The following is a 5,201-nucleotide window of genomic DNA, read 5'->3' as shown; positions in this document are numbered from 1 at the left end:
AAGGCAACTCCACAGTCAGACATGACAGCCCCGATAAGAGCTACCAGGACTTTCCAGTGCCTTCGAAGGGAGTCCGGTCAAGCCCACTTCGCAGAACACACCTATAGCCTCAGCGTGGCATCCATCCGACTGCTGGAGAAGAGAGAGGCTGGCGTTTTCTGACACCATCCAGATGATCCCAAAAGAGAAGACTGAAGCCAAAGCCTGACCACTAGGCTTCTCTCATTGTCTAGACTTGGGAGGGCTCTGAGAGTACCAGAGGCCTCGTGTTCTCTCTGCTCACACGGCCTTGTGGTTCACTGAGTGCAAAGGTCTTGGGACAGCTGTTGGTCCATCACAGCTTTCATCCCAGATCTGCCTCATTAGGGGGTGGGCGTGCCTGGAATCTGCCTGTCCCATTGGAAAAGTCTGATTTGGTTGTCTCCTAGTTCCTAGCTGGATCTCACCACAGCTGTTTCTCAGTAAAGGGAATATGATCTTCACCAGCCAAAGTGTAAAGACAGATCTCATGACAACTACACCGGTGGCTACAGAGAATGGAACGGCAGAGCCCAGAGCGTCTACTGATTCCGGCTTTAATAGCAAGATTCCAGAGTTCTACAGACCTGTGTTAAAACATGCAGTTTTCATGGAGTTTATCTCCTGTTGTGGATCAATTTGGAAAAACCAAAATATATAATTTAAAAAAACCAAAACACATTCTGATAATCCCACTGATGTGTAAATGAGAGAAAAGAATAGACAGGCTCCCAAACCCTAGGAAGAAAGCTGCTTAATTATGTGAGCTTCTTATAATGAAGCCTCTCGCAGCTAAAATTAGATTTTTTGAGTGCATGAATATGCAATACTGTTTGCACATCAAAATGCAGTTTTTCCTCTTAAAAGTAGCATGAGCTCATGGCGTCCGTGGGAGCCCTAAGAGTGGAGGTTGAGGTGCTGAAAATCCTTGTAGCTGCACAACTTCTTGGGGTTCAGATTGGTTTTCCTTTGACTTGAAAGCAGTGGAGGTGTTGGAAGTTTGCAACTTCCACGGAGAAGCCCATGGAGGTTCAAGGAGAAAGACACTGGGTTGACCTCATACTGATCGTCTCTCAATATGGGGCATGTTATCTGCTCTGAATCAGGAATGTGCGCATGCCCAGGCTGGGTTGTAGGCATAGCCGTCATCTTGGATAAGGCTTCTTCCTCTTCTCCCTATCACTCATCTATACAGTGAGAAGTATGGTGGATACCTGGTTGTATCCTCAACACATGCTCTTCCATTTCCTTTCCAGGGTCCCCCATTTCAGCTAGGGGTTCAAATAACCTGGCAGAGATGGCTCTTAGGACTTCTAAGTCCACTTGGCCTGGACTGTGCCAGCAGCGCGTTCCACACCTCTGGCTTCCCTTCTGTGACACAGCCAGGCGTGACCCACATGAGCAAAATGTGCAAGCTTAGAGTGAATGCTGACACTTCCTTCGGATGCTGGATAACTCTTTGAAAGAGGAGGCCGATAAGATTAGGGCTATATAATATTCATCCTGAATCATGGCATGGACTGAGTTTTACCATGAGGCTGACACCACCGTGAAAGGGGGAGCTGAGAGACAGAAGGAAATCAGGTACCAGTGAAATGATTTAAGTACAGGTTCGACTCTTACCTGACAGTGGCCCTATCTCTGGATGTTTTTTGATACACAAGCCAATAAAATCTCTTTATTGTGCATGTTGGATTGAGTTGGGTTTCTGTTCCTTACATCTGAGAACGTGGCACCAAAGGCTTAAATGGGCAAGTTAGACCTGCGGCTTTATCACTATTGGAGACAGAGGCAGAGATTGTCTAACTCCTCTGAGATCTGCCTCTGTCGCCAATGGAGATAAAGCTGAAGGCTAGAGCCAATCCTGGGGCTTGAACTGGCTTCCACCTAGTCTCTGTCTTTTCGTATTGACTCAGTCTGGGGTGCAGTCCAGTGCACCCCCTCCCCCATCATTCTCAAGCACGGTTGTGTCATTGTGCTCATTTGATTCCAGAAGTGAAATAACTGCTTGGCTCACCTGCCACCCTGAACACCAGATCCCCAGTGGTTGATCAACACCAGAAGAACCAGTAGATCATTCTGCTTAACAGATCTCTGAGGCTCTCTGGTGATCTAAGATCATCATACAGAATGCCGGCTTAGAGTGAGAAGACCTCGTCCTTCAGCAGGAAATATTATTTACTTATTGTGTGATTGCACCACCTCACATTCTCCCTCTTAATCACCATTTCTTTGTTTGAAACAAATTAGGAATTTAACTAAGAATTGTCTAAATCCTCAGGTGACTGTGGCATCCGAAATTTTCAGTCAACTCATCCTCTGATTCAAGCAAAGCCTTGAGTTCTGTAACGCGCTCATGGCACAGGCTCTCTGGGTGCTGTCACAGCAGGTGACAAAGATGGCTTCCCAGTGTTGGTCAGGAGTTCCTCTAATGGTAGTACCCAGACAATAATAAAATACCCTCGAAATAGCTTTTGTTTATCCCTTCTGTTCTTTGATTGTATGTGTGTATGGTTTTTAGTTCAATAAATAACTCTCTTACAATTTGGTTTATTTGCAAAGCTATACTTGGGTATTTCCGTTCTTGCATTTTTAAGCTAATGGAGGCAAGAACAGTATGGCTTTTTATACTTGTCTTCGTAGCCTCAGCCACTGCCCCTGAACTTGGTTGGTATACAGGAAGGTCTTTAGGAGACATTACTAGAATGGAAAAAGGAGACAGGTGCTAGCTACTCAGGGGGCTGAGATCTCGAGCACCAAAGTTGGAGGCCAACAGAAAGTAAAATCTGAGAGATTGCATCTCCAAAATAAACAGCAAAAAGCAGGACTAGAGACATGGCTCAAGTGGTAGAGCACCAGCTTAGCAAGTACAACGCACTGATATACTGCCAAAGGAAAGGAGGAAAGAAGGAGGGAGGGAGAGATGGACAGAAGGAAGGAGATCACAAATCATCTAACTTTTTAAAAATGCTCCAGGAAAGTAATGACATCCTTGGTCTTCCTATTTAGGAGATGTTACTGATGAAACTTGGCTGGTATTCACCACCAGCTGTTTACTGAATAACTAAGAGATTGAACTATAACTGTTCAATACTGCAGGTGTGCATGGGGGGCAACATGGCAGCCACCAAGTTCTCCTGAAAAGCTTCTCCAAGCTATGGCACTGGTTCTTGGCTATCTATCTGTTCCCAACTCAGAGAACAGAATACAAATTGGCAAGGTATTGGTCAAAAGTCCCTGTTGGTGGATGTTCACAAGAGTGTAGTGGAATGCGCACCTTGTCTCTTCATCAGAGCCTCTGCTGACAGCAGGCACCTCTCTTGTTTGCTTCAAGGTAGACGGGGCAGGAGGGGTATGAGGGAGGAATACAGCACTTCCTCATCTCAGCTCCACACCCAGAACTCATTATTGCATCTATAAGAAAACCTTTTTTTCTTCTAATATTAACCGCCCATTCTGTTTTAAGCTCCAGTGTGCTGCACAAAGGCCCTGCCTACCCCAGGTTGAGGGAGAGTAAGTCTATAGGAGAGTCAGTGTCGAGAATGCACTGATTAGCTGTGGTTTTCTGTTCTGGGAGCATCATAAAGTTTCAAGCTTTGTTATCTCCTGCTATGTAACGAATCAGTCCCCAAAACTTTCCCACAATTTCAAAGAAACATTAATATACCCAGAGTTTCTGTAGGTCAAGGACCCAGGCACAGTGTAACCAGCTCATACCATCTGGGAACTCTCATAGGCTACAGGCATGAAGTCATACTAGAAGGCTGAGTACCAGTGACTGATGCCTATAATTCTAGCTATTCTGCAGTCTGAGATCTGAGGATCATGGTTCAAAGCCAGCCTGTACAGGAAAGTTTTTTGGACTCCTGTCTTCACCAGAAAAGCAGAAGTGGTGGTGTAGCTCAAGTGGTAGAGTGATAGTCTTGATCACAAAAGCTCAGGGACAGCATCCAGGCCCTAAGTTTAAACCCTAGGAGCAGCACAGAAGGAGGAAGAGGAGGGCGGAGGAGGGGGGAGGAGGGGGGAGGAGGGGGGAGGAGGGGGAGGAGGAACAGGAGCAGGAGGGAGGGAGGAGGAGGAGGGGAAGGGGGTAATTGCCCAAGTCCAAAGCAAGGATTATGAGCACTGTGATCCTAGCTACCTCTATGCCTGTGAGAACCTCTCACATCAGAATCACAGCCCTCCCTGCAGCTGTACACATAGCGGCCTCTCCTCTGCGTATCCTTCATTATCCTGGTGAAGCATCTGCCTACCCATAGCTGACATGAAGGCGCCTCTCTCTCTCTCTCTCTCTCTCTCTCTCTCTCTCTCTCTCTCTCTCTCTCTCTCTCTCTCTCTCTCTCTCTCTCTCTTTCTTTCCCATCATTTTTGTTGTGTGCTGGTAATGGGGCTTGAACTCAGGATTCTGGGCATTTTTCCAGTGCTCTAAAACGTGAGCCTTATCTCTGTGTATGGCCTCTTGGTGACTAAGCTGGACATATGAATCTCACAGATTTTCCTGCCTGGACTGCTTTTGAACAGTGATCTTCAGATCTCAGACTTCTAGTAGTGAGATTACAGGTGTGAGCCATAGGAATCCAGTAAGCAATCACTTCTTTTTGATATACCAACAAGAATGGATCTGATCTCCACATTCAACCTGTCAAGGAACCAGCAAGGGAGGAAAATGCTGGCCAGGCCCTTGGTGTGAGATGGCTGTGCCATAAGCCCACCCATAAAATCCATTTTTAATGTAATCCACTCTACTGTTTTACACCAAGGCCTCCCATGTTCTATGACCACATTAACCTCCATCAGATAATTAAGGGCTTGGCTTACCATGAGTGACCTTAAATGTCACCTTTCTGCCACCCAATACATCTTTAAATGACACAGACTCTAATGAGATAGTCAAATATAGAAAACCAAACGGCTCCTCGCTTTCAACATGACATTTATTCAGCCAGAGAAATCTCACTATGCCACTGCATTACTTATCATTCCTACCTGACCTTGGGTAGTTAGTATAATCTTTAAGGAAACTATCCATTTAATCTCTCACGCCTTATTAGCATTTAATTACTGTGACAAATTTCCAGATGTACAAAAGGATGTTAGGATTTTTAATTCAATTTTCCCCTCAAACGGCCCAGTAGCCAAAGATCCTCTGTCACGGTGGAGTTCAGAGCCAGGAAGTAGCTTGG

The sequence above is a fragment of the Megascapheus bottae genome, chromosome 17 (assembly GCF_031878675.1).
Source record: "Megascapheus bottae isolate mThoBot1 chromosome 17, mThoBot2.hap1, whole genome shotgun sequence".
Taxonomy (NCBI): domain Eukaryota; kingdom Metazoa; phylum Chordata; class Mammalia; order Rodentia; family Geomyidae; genus Megascapheus; species Megascapheus bottae.
This window is presented reverse-complemented; position numbering follows the sequence as displayed.